The 18,984-nt window shown below is 42.7% G+C and overlaps 1 long non-coding RNA gene across 4 annotated transcripts in view; it reads right to left on the reverse strand.

Annotated features, from left to right (window-relative positions):
• Positions 1 to 473: 473 nt before the first annotated feature.
• LOC138789716 (uncharacterized) overlaps positions 474 to 18,984 on the reverse strand; it is a 107,123-nt gene continuing 88,612 nt past the window's right edge. For 2 of the 4 annotated variants that reach the window (XR_011362772.1, XR_011362769.1), the window contains one exon: positions 2,375 to 3,029. This is a non-coding gene — a long non-coding RNA (uncharacterized lncRNA). Of the gene's footprint in view, positions 768 to 2,374; positions 3,030 to 13,879; positions 14,088 to 18,984 lie in introns of those variants that run through there. The other 2 variants (XR_011362770.1, XR_011362771.1) reach the window with 2 other exon arrangements.

Raw genomic sequence — 18,984 nt, forward strand, 5'->3', positions numbered from 1 at the left:
GCCAGGAGAGAGTATACCACTGAAAGTATAAGTCTTTTGGGGTGGCCATGGGCTCCCCAGGAGCGCAGGGCCCCGGGCTACTGCCCGAAAAGGACCTATTATGACCCGCTACTGATGAGGACCATAGAAAGATTTTTTTCAGTACCTTATCAGTTTAAAATGAGGGGAAAAATAGGCTTGTTTTTCAACTATATCAATCTGCTACAAAAAGTTTATTAAAAAAAAGGCCATATGCTCACACATTGTAAAAAAAAAAAACACAAAAAAAACATGGGTTTCTGCAAACTTTATATAGATAGTTGTTTCTGTCATAGAAAATTCTCTCACATCAGCTAAATGGGAACTGCCCTGTAACCTTTAATACAGTGTAACCACACAAATGTAGAGTTCATGGATACCTAACCTAGTAATATATACATATATCTATATACATGCTCTAAAACTACAGCAGTAAGTGTACTCACAGTCCGTGCCTTTGCCTCCATCACTGACGTACCGCTAGGATGATGACGCCATGTATGTGGCTAAGGATCTTTGTTGACAACAAGTATACTAAGGTTGCAGTTCTAGAGTTCTCTTGCTGGATGAGTGCACAGTTTCCAAGTGTAGACAGGACAATACCCATGGCCGGTGTCAGCACAGGGTTTACCCGGGCAAGTGCCAGGGCCCACAGCAATTCTAGGGGCCCAGAGCTCTGATGTTCAGCCCCCTTACTGTAGTGAAGGATGAGCGCTGAACATCAGAAGACACAAGAAATGGAGCTGGACCTGCACAGAGAGAGAAAAGCGTGAAGGACCTGATCACATGAACTGCAGTTCGTCAACCTCACAGTGTGGACAGCAGCCCGACAGAGAGGACAAGGGAGAAGACTGAGCTGTAAGTGCTGTGTGTCAGTCAGTCAGTCAGTAATGTGTTGTCATGTGCTCCATTCAACCAGGCAGACTGATAACATTGATACTGATTCCATAAACAATCTCTATTTAACAAACACCTACCCACCTAAAGAACTGTTCAGCTTTGCCTGCAGTCACAATAGGCCGCTCTCTCCTTGTGATCCCGGCGTCTGCACTCAAATGACGCCACTGGAACGCTGGAACCACAAGGGGGGACGGCCTCTTGTGACTGCCGGCAAAACACTCCCTGCTGAGAAGAGGACACAAGGCCTCTAGGAGTTAAAGGGAACCAATCACCAGAAAAACGCATATAGAGCTTTTGAAATGTGCTGTTAGAGCACACAGCACACTTGCCACACGTGTTTACATAGCCTCCGTGCCTTCCCCGTGTAAGCCGCAAAGTAACTTTATAAAACTGGCGCCCTGTATGCTAATTACCTGAGGTAGTCATCTGGGCGGTGTGCTGCTAGCAGGTAGTCACGGTCCCCTGGGCGTCCTTCCGCTGTAATCACGCCCCTCTGGGCGTGATTCAAATGGCAGAGTAGCTGTGGCGTCTCTCGGGAGCGCACCGTGCCCGAGGTCGGCGTGCTTACGTACTGATGCAGGACGCCGCCGCGGATGCGCAGTGCAGCCGCTTCCATTCCGGCTGGACTGCGCCTGTGCAGAATAGCCTCGAACTCCGGCTAACAGGCTATCCGAGGCTATTCTGCACAGGCGCAGTACCACCGGAATGGAAGCGGCTGTACTGCGCATGCGCGACGGCGTCCGGCATCAGAATGTCACAGCTACTCGGCCATTTAAATCACGCCCAGAGGGGCGTGATTACAGCAGAAGAATGCCCAGGGGACCGTGACTACCTGCTAGCCGCACACCGCCCAGATGACTACCTCAGGTAATTAGCATACAGGGCGCCAGTTTTATAAAGTTACTTTGCGGCTTACACAGGGGAGGCACGGAGGCTATGTAAATACGTGTGGCAAGTGTGCTGTGTGCTCTGACAGCACATTTTAAAAGCTCTATATGCGTTTTTCCGGTGATTGGTTCCCTTTAAAGCATACGCTTGCTCTTCATTCACTCATATGCAGCCACAGGAGATGTTTCAGATCCTTTTGTTCAGTGTGCTACTAATATATATATATATATATATATATATATATATATATATATACAGACACACAAAACGATCTATATAATAATAATTTATTTATTGTTTTATTCATTAGGGTTCTGTAGAATGGGAATTGGAAAATAACAGGTGTTTCTATAGTGAATGAATGGGTTAACCCAGATGAACAATGATACGTCTGTGGCCAGAAGCCATAAGTCTAAGGACTGAATTGATTTTACTAGCATTCCTTCTGTTTGCTATGGGAAATTTTTGGGAGTTTCAAACATACATTCAGTAAATATTATGCTTGATTTTTCAATGAATTCCCAGTAGTGGAGCGTTTATTTCCCTTTGTCCTCCCTCTACACTCCACACGCTTGTTGTGAGAAGTGCTTTTTAATATCCCTAAATTAAATAACTCTACCACTGAGATAGAATACAAACCACTTACTTATATTGGCGATGCACCTGCTTGTACACTACAACTCCCACGATGCTACACAGGTTTGCATATAGTGACAGCTGGAATAACGCCACTTCTTCTCTTACTTCTATGATCTCCACACGTCGATGTTTGTGTTCGTTCGCTCGTGTTCGTCATTAACCTGTGATGAATACCTGGTATATTTACTAAGGTGCTTTGAAATGAGCCCAAAGCTTCAGGCTGAGATTAACTTCAAAGTGTCTGACTTGATTGCAGGAACATGTAACTGTCAACCAATTGTCAATCGCCAACATTACGTGTGGCGTTTCCCAGAATGCTGTGGTTTCTGTTCTCTGGCCAACGTGTGGGTCCTGCTAGGCTTGGACTGCAAAGATGGATTCAAGTTTAGCCAAGCAGGAGATTAAAACGCATCCCCAGCTTTTGTTCGCTCAGCTTGCCAAGAAGAAACATGTTAGATGTTTGTTACTTTCCTTGTGTGATACTTTGCTCAGGGCAGTGTCTCGGAAAGCAATTAATCAGTCTTTAAGAGCTACAGGTTCTCCCAGCAAGCGCAGGCATTATGAGGAGTCTTGTTCAAAGGGATCTGCAGGTACAAAAGATAACACAGCACAAATTACATGGACGTGGATGGGTATTAAATCTGCATTCTTTCTGCTTGGAGAATAATATTGTTTGGGTTTTTTAGATAAAGCAAAAGTATTTTTTTTTTTTTAAAGAAACAATATATGAAAAGATAAGATACTGTCTCAGGTTTCTTCATCTGTCGGAGGCAACCAATCAGAACTCATCTTTTATTTTTCCAATAAGATATGAATGCTGCGCTGTGATTGGTTACTGGGGGAAGATCACTCCCAGTTTCTGTCTGATAAATTGTGGTTGCTGATTTGAGAGGGTCTGCAGAGTTGTGGCATAGTTCTGCAATTTCTGGGGTGGGAATATATGAATGAAATTTGGTTGTGTCTCTTTGGCATATTCTAGGCCAAATATAGGAACAAATTCAATTATGTTGAAGTAGGGAACATGATTATTTTCCATATGTTGTGTTAATAGGATGAAAGCTGTGCTTGGCCAAAAATATTTGCATGAACCAGAAAACAAAAATACTGTGAATCTGTGCTGGAGGATGTGCCATTCTGTTCCTCCTGGATATATGTGACTAAATGACAGCTGGGCATCACCTCCTCAACTGAGAGTGTTCCTACACCTTGTCCAGTCAGTAGTGAGTAGAGACGCACCCTATTAACAAGGCAAAATGATAACTCCCAGTTGTCAATTAACACATATGTTTACAGTAAAAATAGCAAGGAAGAAGGGAATATTTACTTAGACAGAAAATCCAATAGTTTTTCTATAGGAACAGTTTCACGTGGCAATCCTTCCTCAGCATTGCTTCAGAGTTTAGATATCCTGGAATGATAGACCTGGGGGGGGGGGGGGCATTCAGACATTCATGGTAAATGCAGCTGACAATGTCTGCTTGGCAGAGGTGGCTTGAAAGCATTGCGTAACACGCAGAGGGGGAACTTCTATAACAGAGATCACGACAAGTCACCAGGGGGCACACAGTATGAAGGTATGGAGACATGGGGGGGGGGCTAACAATTAAGTCTCCCTTTCTAAGTAAGTTTGGGAGCACAAAAAAGGGCCTAATAAACTATGGAGGCGCAAAGTAGAGCGTAAAAGAAAACAATCAGCATATCTGCTGATATCTCCTATAGCGCACATGATAAAGGTAAGTTTTTTTATCTTTTTCCTCTGCATTATTTCCATGTTATTAGGTTATTAATCCCTATGTTAATAAGTGTTTTGGTGCACTGGGGGTGGAACTGCCGTCCCCAGTGCACCAATCCACCTGGTGGGGGAGGAGTCACCATAACACCTAATTAGCACAGGGATATTTACAGGGAATCTGTGCTGAGGATGAAGGTAAGAAACCTTTTCAAGGCACTTAAAGGACAACTCCCACAAAAATTTTTTTTTGCTCATTTAACACACATTACAAAGTTATATAACTTTGTAATGTGGTTAAATACCCGGCCTGGCCCCCTTCCCCCACTTTCGGACCCCCGACCCCCCACCCCGGAAGTTAAGGAATGTATACATTACCTATTACGATCGTTACGGTCCTCTTCTCCGGGGCGGCATCTGGTGACGACGACGTCAGAGCCGAGGGGCGGTCCGGGTCTTCTTCCTCCTCGGCGTCTTCATGCAAAGTGAATGGGGATGAAAAGGCTGCTGGTGCACATGCGCACCAGCAGCCTTTTCATTGGCTGGAGCGCATCACATGGCTTCCAGCTTGCTCAGCCCTGATTGGCTGAGCTTGCTGGAAGCCATGTGATCCGCTCCAGCCAATGAAAAGGCTGCCGGTGCACAAGCGCACTGGCAGCCTTTTCCATCCCCTGGACCCGGAAGTCGGAGACATCGCTGGATGGCGGACGGCGGCGACGGAGAGGCGGACGGCGGGCGAATGGAGTGGCGATCGTCACCGGAGAGATGGTGAGTATGGTGTCTGTGTGTGTCTGTGTTTTTTTTTTGGGGGGGGGGTCCCGCGGGAGTTGTCCTTTAATTATTTTATAGTGGCACAGAAAGAAGTCTGATTTTGACCCCAGAAAGAAGGTAAGGCTGGGTTCACACTGAGCTTTTGCTGTCCATTTAAGGCATAAGTTTTAAATGGTTACTTTTACCGTACACAAAAACATGGTCGACCACATTTTTGTGTACACTAAAAAGAAAAAAAGATCTGTTTTGATCCCCCTTTTTTTATAATAGAAGTCAATGGAAACCGAATCCAAACAGATGAATGCACATGAATGCATTAGTTTTTGCATCCATTGTTTCTTTTAAAGGGGTAGTGCGACATTTCAAAATTATTTACTAAATAACACACATTACAAAGTTATACAACTTTGTAATGTAGGTTATGTTAATGAATGCCCCCCCCCACCCACCCACTCTAGACCAGGAAGTGTGATACACTATTCTCACCTGATCCGTGTTGACCCCCGTCCGCTGGCTCCCCTTTGCCGTGTCATCAGCTGCTCACCCGCGATTGGCTGAGGACAGTTATGCGCGCTCTCCCATAGTCGGGCTATGGCACACTGAGAAACGCGGGATTCCGTCACGGAATTCCGCCTGTTTTACTCAGTGTGAACATACCCTAAGCGTTTCTAGGAATGCTTGTTGGCGATAAACGGCCCGTGGTAAAGGCCTTAAAGGGGAAGTATCAGCAAGTTCATGCGAAGGAACCTGCTGATATCCCCCTGCAGTGCCGTACCTGATGATCGTACCCGGTGTTTTTTTAAGATTAAGTAAGAACAAATATTAGAAGCACTGGGGTGTTTCTTGGCCCTCTCGGAGCACCCCCCCCCCCCAGCCTGCCCACCACCTTCTTCAGTAAAGCCTTCCCTATGCATAGTCATGTGTGCATAATCAGGCCTGTCTTAGATGCGATTCCTGACCAGCCTGATATAAATATGCATAGGGAAGGCGTTACTGAAGGAGGTGGTGGGCAGGCAAGGGGGGGGGGGGATGGGTGCTCTGTGCGGCCGAGAAATGCCCCAGTGCTCCTAGTCCTGAACAAAAACGAGTGGCTGACAGAAAAAAAGAAGCACAGTGGTGCAAACATCAGGTACAGAGCTGCAGAAGAAAGCCAGCAGGTTTACTTTGTACAAACCTGCTAAGAGTTCCCTTTTAAGATTTGTCCAGCACAGAGACAAGCTGTGGTCAGAACAAATCTTCATAATAGTCTAGGCTGTAAGAAAAAGAAAAGGGAAATATAAACAATTCCGATCTTCCGAGAAGACATCACTGGATTGCATTATAATCACTTACTATACTTTACTGAGTGGAAGCAGAGATCTTAAAAGAAAGCATTAATAGTTCAAACATAAAGCATATGAAATAAAAAGCTTAACTTTTTAATAATACAATTGATTATATGTATTAATTTGAAATAATAATTTAAGATGGTTTATAAAAAAAAATAAAAAATTATATATATATATGTGTGTGTGTGTGTAATCTATGATGCAGCCTGCAATAATTATATGCCTGCGTTATATTATATTTTAGATAAAAAGACAAGCAAAACCATTTACTTTGACAGTAGAACATGTTAAACTGATTTTCGATTCAGGTAGCAGTGTAACATTGTATCTTTCTTTTTTCTAACATTACTTGTCCCAGAAGAGACACTGTATCTTTAAGGAAATAGGCCCAATATCCTGTTTGTGAAGTATTAAAAGCCTTTAAAGCGACAGCCAGCACAGTAAACCCTTGTCATATGTGTGTTCTCTCTTCATTATCTTGTCCAGTATCTATCCCTGCTGAGCAAATCTGGTTGTGTGTTTCTCCAAAGTGGTCATAAGACAAAATTTATTTACTTCTTGTTGCACTGGAGGGGCATTACCGCGTTTCAAGGCTCTCCGAAGTAATAAAGATTTTGCAGTGTGAGCAGAAGGAGAGAAGATTCAGAACTTCTTCCCCCCTCTGAGGTCGTTTGGCCGGCCTAAAGGGGGAACACTTCTCATTCAGTGACAGGGTTTATTTGCTTTCCATTTTCCAATTAGCAGAAAAAGGTCACACTAATGTTAGTGCTGTGCAGAGCAGGAAGATCAGGCTATGCAGATAGTCACAGCCCTGTCAGGGGATAATGGGGAGTGAGGACCATGATGCTGGGTCTATTGTGCTCTGGCTTTTGTACCTACATAAGGTCACAGCTTGGCATGCATTTATTATCGAGTCTGGTGCTCATTTTTCTGTTAACCTTTTCATGTCTGTAAGTGCGATTGTGTGACAGCTGTGAGGGTTCTGTAATGCTAAGCACTAAATGCTGCACACATTATTGATGGAATGAGTTTATCAAATTAAGGGGTGTCGAGTTTGTTGGGCGGCACAGTGCTGGGTTTATCAGGTAGTGCAGCAGTGAGCTTGAATGGGTTGAATTGCAGTACCAGACAAAGCCGCAGCCTGAATATTTTTTAGACAGGCAGGAGGCACTGCGGCTCTGGACAGTATGTGACACTTTCAGTTCTTTCTGCTGTTTATTGGGAGCCGAGGCGTTTGACCTGCACTAATTTTATATTGATGGCCAATCTCAGAACACCCGCTTATTAATAAGTATTACTTTATTTTCCGGCATATAAGATGACCCCCAACTTTTGGGAGTTTGGGATATACTCGCCATATAAGACTTCCCTTCTTCCAACACACCAAATAAAAATGAAAAATAAATAAAAACAAATAAAAAACATCAGACAGCAGTGAGATCTAAGAGGCAGAGAAGGAGGTACAGTAATACTGGTAGGATACAAGGGTGTGCCAGACAGGTGAAAGAGGTGCGTTTTTTGGGGCACACCGCCACTCTACCATATCTCTTTTTTTCCACACCCGGACACCTGCAGCTTGCTCTGACCCTCATGTGGTCGCCGCATACGGCGAAGATGCAGTATTCCCCCCCCCCCCCCAGTATGTGGTGACCGTAGATTCTCTAGTTCAGTTTCAAATTTTTTCAGCACCCACCCTATAAGACATGTGGCATATAAGACGACCCCTGACTTTTGAGTAGATTTTCCTGGGTAAAAAGTAGTCTTATACACAGGAAATTGTAGTCATTCATGACATCCCTGACTACATTTTATGGAAAGATTCTGGAATTCTGGAACATCGTATCCAATGGTTAGAAAGGGTAGATCTGCTGTACATTGGAGGCCTAGTATAAAATCTTTGGGGCACATTTATCAAGGATGTGCCCCTGACATAGGTCACCTCTTAGTAAATCCCGGCAGGTAAATGAGGATGGGGCTTTATTTAAGATTTGTGTACAAATATGCCTTGATAAATGTCCCCCTCAATGTCCAAGCAGGGAACACTGAGAGATTTTAGCTCATAAGTATTCAAAATATTGAGTGCAGCTCTGAGTTATAATACAGACTGTAACTCATGACCAGTGCATGATAAATATATGTAATCTGTTTTTTTATTAAATATTTAAAGATAACAATAGGAAGTAGAGATGAGCAAAGTGAATCTGACGAATTCCGATTCACAGCGAATCGGCCGTTAAATTTACTTTCTATCGATTCGCAAATTCACTAGATTCGCTTTGCAAATTTGCTAAACATGGCGGCCGCGAATGTTAGGCTACAGGACTGTCTTTTGGCGGGAGCAAGGGATTATCCATAATCCCTTGTGCCCCATCCACCCAGCTGCACCCTCCCCCCCTCACGCTCTATATAATTTGATTGGCTTCCTGGAGGCGGCCAGTAAGCTGTATGTGTAGTGGAGAGCAGGTTGCAGCAGACAGTTAGAACAGGGAGAGAAATACAGCGAGTTACGGACAGAGAGGAGAAGGGACTGTGGGTGGTTTTCTGTGGGAGCAGTGAAGCCATTGTACCAAGTAACTGGGTGCTGGGTGTGCATTATAGGATGTCACAGTGAACACAGTGTCCATCTTAATAACTCACTGGGTGCTCATTTACCAATGTCAACTGCTGTCCTGGGAGAAAATTGATATTACGCTGATGATCCACCTATGCCCACCGTGTCTATGGTGGAAATTGAATGATTGACCGGCTAATTGACATAAAAATAAAAAAAAATGACATTTTCCAATTTTGAAACTGTCACAGCAACAGCTGTTGTAAAAATCTTCTGTAATGGTCCCACTATTGTAGCTACAATTTTTTGACTGTTTTAATATATTCACAAACTTCACAAAACAAATTTCTGAGTGATTTACTCATCTTTTATAAAAAGCAAACAATACAGTTGTATATCAATGGAGTACAGTCAGCACCAGCTAAATGCAGGGGTATAACACAACATCTGCATTGCATATTAAATAGCATAAGTGAGCATAAAAAAGGTAATATGAACAACCAAAAGCTATAATTGCTTATTTGAAAGAATGACAAAGGAGAAAAGAAGGAAAGAGGGGAAGGAGTAAGGAAAGGATATAGCTGAGTTTAAAGAATAAGACAAATCAAAGTGGAAAGGGAAGCTCAACTCGTCACTGGGGGCGAAGTGCACGATTATATAGAGTACACTGCTTTTTGAAGGCATTTAAGGATACATTTATACATTTAAATATTTATGACAAACGGTGTAAAAGAAAGCAAAGAAAGCAAGTGCTATAATTGTTTCTCTTTTATGGGACAGAGGAGCAAATTACATTGGAATCAAGTGATGCTGGAATACTCCCTAAGAAGTCTGACAGCAGGAAAGGCTCTCATTGATAAATCTGCAGTGCTATGTTGTGTGGTACTGGAATTCATAATGCTTTGCTGTGGTGGAAGACACATAAATTCATCAACCTTCTGCTTTGTGTATTATTTTGAGCCATTCCAGTATCTAACGTAATAAATAAATAAATACATAAATAAATGATGTTTTTATAGATGAACTTTCTCATTAAAATGTGCAGCACAATTCTACCTGGGTAAGGGGCAAACGTGAAGGTTTTGCTACATGTAGCCTTGCAGTGCACACAGCTATACCTGCCAACATCCTTGCACTTGAGACTTGTTATCTGTCACCCACAATGGTAATTGTGATTTTGATAGGAGTATTTAGACATTGTATCTTATCCTTATTAAATTATGTGGTGTATAAGGCTGTTATTTGGTCACTGTATGACGGAATAGACGGTATGGAACTATACACATTGGGTGACACTGTTTTTATTCTGTATGACCGTTCACCATGTGTAGAGGGCAGCAATAACAGAACATACAGAGCACATAGCATCATTCAATCTCATTCTTAGCAACCTGGTTCATCTTGGATAGAATTAACCAGTGATATTTACACAGAACATTAAGGGCGACATGTATCAAGAGGCGGTTAGTGTATTTTCGGCGGAAAGTGCCGATTTGCGTATAATTATATTATACGCAAATGGCCATTTTGCGAATAAAATATTTGCAAAACGCCACTTTCCGCCGCGTACACATAGTCTGCACGATTTATAATTTTTTAAACTGAAAGACACGCCGAAAACCTACTCCACCTTTCAGGTGGCGTAGGTTTTCGGCTGTGCGCACCGATGCGCACGGGATTTATGTAGAGGCAGTCCGCCTCTACATAAATCTCCGTAGCGCCGGTGATGCGGGGACATTTATAAGTCCGGACTTAATAAATGTCCCCCTAAGTGGTGGAAGGCAGCAGGTTCTGTGTCTCACTGTGATCTTTGGAAAGCTTGGTGACAAACCCCTAGGGACAGTCTTTAAGGATTGGATTGTCAGCAATATCCAGCCTCTGTTAACCATGTGTAAGATCAAGATAACCCAAAATCACGTTAAGGTTACCTTCACACACATCGGATTCGCAGCAGATTTAAGTGCCTGTTCGTCCTAAGGAGAATACATACATATGTAAGTTAACCCCCCCCCCTCCCGCCGACCGGAGCATACATCACCTCCTCCCAGCTCTGGCTTGCTTCGAGCATCTGCTGGTTCCGATGAGCCAATCAGTGCACTGCCCACCGCGGCCACTAATTGGCTGAATGGGGCGTCCAGCCGAGAACTTCCGAAGCAAGCCGGATCACAGAGCAGGTAATGTATGCTCCGGCCGGCGGGGGGTTGACTTACATACATGCAGGGGTTGACTTACATACATGTCAATCCTGCTTCGAGTATGTTTTCTTATTTGGATGAATGGGCACTGGATCAGAAGCGTATTTCGCTGCAAACTCGCAGCATGAAATCCGCTGCAGGTCCGGTGTGTGTGTGCAGGCACCCTAAAAGAAAACATGAAACAAAGGCTGATACAAGATGTATCATTAATATGTTTATTAGTAGTAGTAGTAGTTGAAATGTATTAGTTAGCATGATAATATGATTTCTGGTCTTGAAAATAATCTTTTTTTTTATTTCTTTATTAACAGCCCACACACAGTTTGAGGCTTTTATGGTCAATAATTGTGAGAAGGAAATTATCATTTGCACAGCACTACTTTTAAAAATTAGTCCGATGCTTATGATTTACCATTATATTAACAGCATCACATGACTTATTATTTTATAAACAAAGAACCCATGGGGGCCATAAAAATCTAATTGAGGTCTCCCCTATTGCTGCACTAATTGATATTCTAATCTTGGTATATCAGTAATGACTAGATTTATGTGAATCGGGTTTATGAGCTGCTTCTTACATAGGGTCTAAGAAGAGTTCAATGAAAGAGTTCAAAAGGTGCCTTATTACATATTATTACAGGTTATAGTCACTAGATTCTGGAGAAGGGTTGATGCAGGGATTTGGAGTTTGTTGCCTACTCCCTCATGCTTTTGCCGTCTCTTGGATTAACACTGTAGAGTATTTCTTACCACCTATGTTATAATATATTCCTCCTTATCTTGTCAGCTTGTCTTCTTTAGGATCTGACCAAATGTAATAATTTTGGGTGAGGGCAAGGACCCAACAGAGTTTGTTTTAGTTTGATTTAATTTCTTAACAATAGAATCAATGGGTGCCCTGTTGCTTTCAATTTTTACCTTTTGCCCTCTCTACCCATTTTACTCAAAATTCGGAGCAAGCAAAGTAGGCAGAGGTGAGAACAGACCCCCTGTTTTCTAATGGATCATCATTAAGCATGCTTGCCATATATATATATATCCCTAACAACCCACTAGTAATTTTAACCAATAAAACTCATTAGCTCAGTCCCCTATATGAAGTCTAATAGATAGTGGGCATAGGGGCCTACTGCAACCCTTATTACATCTAACAGGTGATGGTTTGGCCGATTACCTATCATGCAGTTGGGTTAGGTTCAAATTGTACATACAGTATGTCTTTCCCTATTAAAACCTTGCTCAGATAACTTTGTAGCAGGAGCCCTATTACATGAAGCAATAAGATCATTGCTCCACGTAATAACGACAACGATCAGCCAATCACTGCCCACAGCACCGTTCTGGTGATTGGCCGAGCGGCCTGTCACTTCAGACACTGTGGGGAGCGGGCCAAAGCTAGTAGCACATCAGGGAGTGTGGAGAGGTATGTATAAGTTAATTATTTTACACTTATGAAGCAAGGGTTCTGTGTGCCATACTGAATCTTTGACCCAGGTACAGGAAAAGCTAGATATGCCTCTGGGTTAACACACAAAACATTTGACCTTACTATGTATATTTTGTAGAATGTGTGATTCCACATGAATGCTCCCCCCTCCAAAGGCACTGTATCCAGCATAAAGTGTAAAATATAGATAATCTGTGTAAAAATGTGGCTGATCGCGCTCCTGTGTGAGTGCAGCAACTAGAGGAATAGATTACTCTGCTAGATGGATACCCTGTCTAGCCGGATGAAACAAACAGTTGTATTCGTATACACTAATGTCTCTCTATGTTTGCTGGCCCTCTTCCTATGTTATGTGATGGTATATATGCAAGTGGACTGTCAAGCGTTCCTCTGCCATGTTTGTATCCACGCAGTAATGGTCAGTGTTTAAAATAATATGATATAGGTGTCACTCACCCAGCGGTGTGGTTTGTCTTAATGTTCTCCACATTGGGTGAAATCAGCTCCTGGATATCCGAGTAGTATTCGGCTGTCTGAGTCCTCGAAAATATACAGTAGTATAAGGGTGGGGGGGTCGCTTTCCGGCCGGCAACGCTCCTCTCTCCCACTGCAGAACTTTGAACTGAGTCCTTCAGATTCCAACGTGACGTCATGTCTCCTAAGGAAGCCTGGAATGGTCAAACAACCTTCGACGAATTGTTTGCATACGACCAACAACGATTTAAGAACTTGTTGAAAGATTAAAATGAACGATTTCTCGCTCGTCGCTTGATCGTTCGCTGTGTTTACACCGAACGATTATCGCTCAAATGCGATCATTATTGTGTAAATTCGAACTATAATCGTTCCGTGTAAAAGGACCATTACTTATTGAAAGTAATTTCAATTGAGGGACTCTTCTACACAACAAATACATTCCATATTCATGCCAAACTTTTTTAAGACTGGAAACCCACATGTCAAAATGGTAGAGTACTACTCCTACCACAGGCACCATTGCAATCACAATATACTCACAGTAAGGACTTAGGTTTATGTTATCATCTACTTTTATCAATATTATGTGATGTTGTTTAGTTGTTTTTGTTTTTTATTTTTTTGTTTTACAAATTTGAACAGAAATCCCAGTGATCCTGGAAAATCGATGTAACCACTATAACCTTAGTCTAATCGTTTGTGACTTCCACAAGGTAACAAGCGACAACACTCTGCCCGGAAAACGTGAGGCTCTGCTACGTAGAACAAGCCTGCTATTTGTTTTATTTTCATTTGCAATTTAATAAAACATTGTGTGCTCTGTCTACAGTAATCATGAATTAACAATGACCCCAAAAACATTTGCAGCCATAAATTAAGACAATGCAGTAATTATTGGGGGAAAGGCCATTTTATTACTGGAGGATTATTAAGATGAATGCAGGAGACAGACAAAAGGCAGGGCACCAGTTTACTGTTATTGCTGGAGGAGACAGTTCAAACCACATTAACAGGAGCGAAGACAAAATGGCATAAAATGTGGAGTCGAGAGAACAAGGTCTAGTGCAGAACGTCTGATGGATAAACCGACCAATATGTTTTCTTTGCCTTTATTGAGCAGCTTCGGTCCAGGATGTCCTACCTTGTAAAACAACAAAAGCCAACAGATTGCTTAATGAAACCTTTTACTTGGTCTGATGAGCTGCAATGTAAATTTTCCAATTTTTTTTCCCGGCTTTTATATGCAGTCAATGCCATCCCCAGTCCTTTCTGTGGTTTGTTCTCTTATAATTAACCCGCTATTTCCATTTTCCGCTGCGTCTTAATATTTGTATTTTTATGATGTGCAAATCAGCAAACGACCCCAGCAGGATAACTGTGATGCTTTTAAAAGATTGTGTATCCGCCGGCTTTTACTAAACTAACAAATATTTCTTTATGTTATTGGGGGGGGGGGGGGGGGGGGGTCTGTGGCGTCAAGTGTGATTCTGAAACAATTGCAGTACTTTGTAATACAGGGCTGCACGAGTCACAGTATTGCTATATTATGGTTACAAAATAGATTTTTTTTTTAAAGGCGTAAGTTCACGAAGGAGCTCTGCAGATCTTTCACTTTTAAATATATCGAAGATGAATATACTAGATGGTACAGAGACATAGCTATGAGGGCTAGCGAGGCATGGGCTCTTGATGCTAGATACAAAGCCACTCTCCCTTGGCTACAGCATATGGTTACAGGGCTAGTGGAACAGTATTCCATCAAAGAGAAAAGCAACACAGCTATAAAAAGTTGCACACTCATAAATGACGTACAAATAAAAAATCTTCATCAGGAGTTAGCATCAATGCCCGTTATGGGCACATAACGGAACGCGTGGGGTATAGGTGACTGTATACCAGGGTGGACTTATCATGTGGTTTGACTGCTGATCATTTTGGGCAGTATATTGTCCTGCACATTTAGATATTTGTAGAGATTATTTTTATGATATTGTCTGGACTGCCTTTTTGTTACATTTTTGGAATCATTGATTGATAAGTCCTATTATTATTGTTGTTTACATCCCAACCTGGTATATTTTATGTAGCTCCAAATATTGTGGGGGCACATATGTACTCATGTGGCTTTTTTGGCCACTATTTTAATTGGTTTTAAAGTTTTTTTTTCTGTTTGTGAGTGTATCAATAAAGATTTTCTATTTGTACGTCATTTATGGGTGTGCAACTTTTTATAGCTATGTCGCTTTTCTCTTTGATGGAATACTGTTGTTGAGGACCGGCTGTTGGCACTCCAATATGTTTATTTGATTTATCAAAGCTGTGCCCACCATTGTTATATTTGTCTTGAATAGGGCTAGTGGAACAAACTTTTTTTTTTCAGTGCCTCAGGAAAGTCTGCCTCTAAGACCTTCTAGCGCAGACCTGGGCAACATACGTCCTGTGGGCCACACCCAGCCCGCTAAATAATTTTGACTGGCTTTTTGACCCCCTCTCCACTGCCGCTGTAATTTTTAGCCTTCTCACTATACAGTAGTGCAGAGTGAGCGGGCTGAACTTAAGGAACTGAATCCCATAAGTGTGCACTATATCGCTTGTAAACAGTGCTTTTGTGAGTTCTGGATTACTCCCCTTTACACCTGCGGTGATCCGAAGAGCGGGGTCTCTAGGTCCATTGGCCCTGTGAGGATCATCTCTTTGTATGTTAGTTTGGGAAACAGCAGAAGGCATTATTTCTATGTGGGGGTGCACAGCAGGAGGCATTATTACTATATGGGGGAACAGGAGGGGACATTATTACTATATGGGGGGTGATAGAAAGGGTTATTATTACTATATAAGGGATCCTACATACGGGGCATCCCAAATACCTACTCCTTTTACTGCGCATGACACCAAACAGCAGAATTACTACTGTATGGGACCCTGTAGGTAGAAAAAAGGGAAGGAAGTTGAAGGAAAATAGCTGAGCCTAAGATATTTGCCTGCAGATTCTGAAAAGATGAATTGTAGCTGCAAGAAATCATCCTGGAGGCCTGGGCCAGATGGAGAGTGTCAGCAGCACTCTGAACATTACATTTAGATTCCAAACCTAGGGGAACATTTACGGAAGGTCTGCCTGAGGCGTTAGCCGGGGATAAGGGTGACAATTTGCCCCTTCTCCCTGGCGTACACCTGCCGTGTGCCCCGCTCGCCTGATGGGCGGGCTGGCGGAGCTTGGGGCAGGTGTAGATTTAGTACGCAAGGCGCAGGTTCGGCACATGCCTCTTAGTGAATCCTGCCAGGAAAAGTGTGTCGAGGCCTGATATAAGACCGGCATACTTGTACACCAGTCTTCATTAATCCACCCTCCCCCAATGTTCAGAGTACTTACATGCTCCTGGCCCCCGAAAAACTATTTCAATTTTTCATGTGGCCCCATGGGAAGATAAATTTTCCACCCTTTTCTAGTGAATACAAAAAGGTTACATATTAGCCATGTTACCTCCAGATTACGTATTAGCCATGTTTTCCCACCAGGTATATAGTCTGTGTTGGTTCTTGCCAACATTCTTAATTGTCATAGCACTGGGCACAAGCAAACTACACCACAGTTTGGGGGTATTTTCAGGTAGGGCAGGGCAAATATAGCCTAAACAATTATTGAACATGTAGAAACATAGAAGATTGTCGACAGAAAAAGATCACTGGGTCCGTGTAGTCTGCCCTTTTAGTATTTCTAATTAATCGATTACTAATTAATCGAGTAATTAATGAATTGAACGATTATACCATGCCCTTTTTATAAGCCGCACCCGTTTGGACATGTCAATCTGCTGAATTTTTGTACCAGTACGGGCTATTATAAATTAATAAATAAAAAAATGTATTAAAAAAAAATATCTATCTATCTGGCATGCACTGTCACTATGGGCTGTAGATATGGGGGAATGCACTATTACATTTATTCTGTTTTCTGAGCTATTTGGGGATTGCCAGTCATATAAGAAATCTGGTCTCGATTTAATGTAATTTTCCAGAAAGGTATTACTATTTCACATCTCGGAGGTGCTAAGACATTGTGTCAAGCCTAGACAATCCTCTACATTGTATACAGCCTGGACTCTATAACAGCAGGGCAAACATTTGTGCTGTTGTGTTTAAAGAACTGTCTAGACTGCCTTGGCCATGTGCCCCCCTTGCCCCAGTCCATGTGCCCCATCTAATTCTGCACAATAGGTGCAGTCTCATCCTCAGCTGAGCTGAGGGTACACTCCCCTCCCCAGGCAGGTGCCACCTTCCCTCAGTCTCATGCTGCAGCTTCGGCATGGCATGCGGAGCCTCTGATGACATATAGCACAGCAGGCTGCTGTTTCCTGGAGGTGGTAAGGAGTTTGTAACATGGCTAGGCTGACAGGACGGGGGGAGGAGACAATAAACATTTATGCTTACCTGCCCATGCTCCCTTGTTGCGCTCCTACTTGAGCCTCTGGGTCCATGCTCACTGACTGCCTACTCAGCCAATCACTGGTTTAAGTGGGACAGCGCACTGATTGGCTGAGCAAGGCATCAGTGAGCAGGGACACAGAGACATAAGCAGGAGCACACCGAGGTAGCTCGGAAGATAAGCATGGGCTTTTTATTATTTTTACCAGCACAGCAGCTAATTTGTTAAACATGGCGGTCAGAGAATCCACTGCGAGAATGCAGGGCAACGTGGGGAGAAGAAAAAAAAAAACAACCTAAAAAAGATAAGATCAGTTAAACAAGGCCATATTTGTTTTAGTTTTTTTTTAACCAGTAATCATCCCCACCCCTATTTTCAGGTATTCGGCCGTCGCTTGACTTAACACTTTCCTTGATTTAAGTGTGGAGCCTGGAGAAGGTGATGTATACTCCAGGGCCGTGGGGGTTAACAGCGCTGAGTTTAACAAACTCACAGCGGGATGACAATCCCGCTGTGAGTATGTCAGCCCATTGAAATGCATGGGCAAGTATCTTCTGCAGATACGCTGTGTGTAAGGGCACCCTTTAGGAGCATTTACATCTTACATAAATATGACTTACTGATCCCCTCCAACCTGTTTGAGGCCACTGGAGGAGATCAGAAAGCTGAAAACAGGTGAAGCACCCAATTTACGTAACACAAATTGACTTTAATCGGAGTTGCCCATAGGCTACTGTATACAGTTTTACATTTCTATATCTTTACATATGGTGCAACTCAAAGGCCTACAACATTTAGATCTCCTATTATAATCAATTAAGCAATCAATCATTATAAGCAATTTGCGTAACTTTCATGCTTTGGCTTTCCAATGGCATCTGGCAGTTGCAAACAGGCCGGAGGGGGCTGCAAAGCCATATTTACAACTTTGACTTCTAAGGGAGAATGTTGTGGGTATGCTCTGTGACCTGTGCAGGTGCCTTTATTTTGTCAATAGAGGATCCTGTCTGCCTCCAGCTGTATTACAGAGGTGTCATCTTTCATTGCAGTCCTTCCTGTGATGATGACTGCTGAGAAGTGATCTCTACTTAACAATCTGTACATTTTTACAATTTATTTTATATAGCTAGTGACATGGAAAATAAGGGGGGGGGGGAGTCACTATAAAAAATTGCTTTGAACATTTGCTTATGTTCTGATTATACAGTCTCTTTAAAAGTGCCATGCATGCAATAGGCATAATATATATTTCATTCATTTTCCTGATCAATGGTCATGAATTCATATAGTCTGCCCAAATCTGGCAATATTTAAATTTTGTTTGTAAATATATGATGTGATACTCCAGCTACTGTAAGTGCCATTTAATGTTAGGTCCATACCAGGTACAGAGCTACAGACTCTGCAAGTTGAAGTGCTACAGAAGTGATGCTGAGCCGCAGAATGCAGGCCTCCGCCCAACCCCTCCCTCCCTTGACTAGTTGACGTACAGGGCTAGGGGTGCAGCCATGTATGCCAATCAGTCAAAACAGGGAGGGTGTGGGATGTAGGAGACGTGCATGCTGTGGTTCCAAGCTGCAATACTGAAAATAACTCTGGCACAGTTTCTGTAAGA

This window comes from Dendropsophus ebraccatus, chromosome 4 (assembly GCF_027789765.1).
Source record: "Dendropsophus ebraccatus isolate aDenEbr1 chromosome 4, aDenEbr1.pat, whole genome shotgun sequence".
NCBI lineage: Eukaryota > Metazoa > Chordata > Amphibia > Anura > Hylidae > Dendropsophus > Dendropsophus ebraccatus.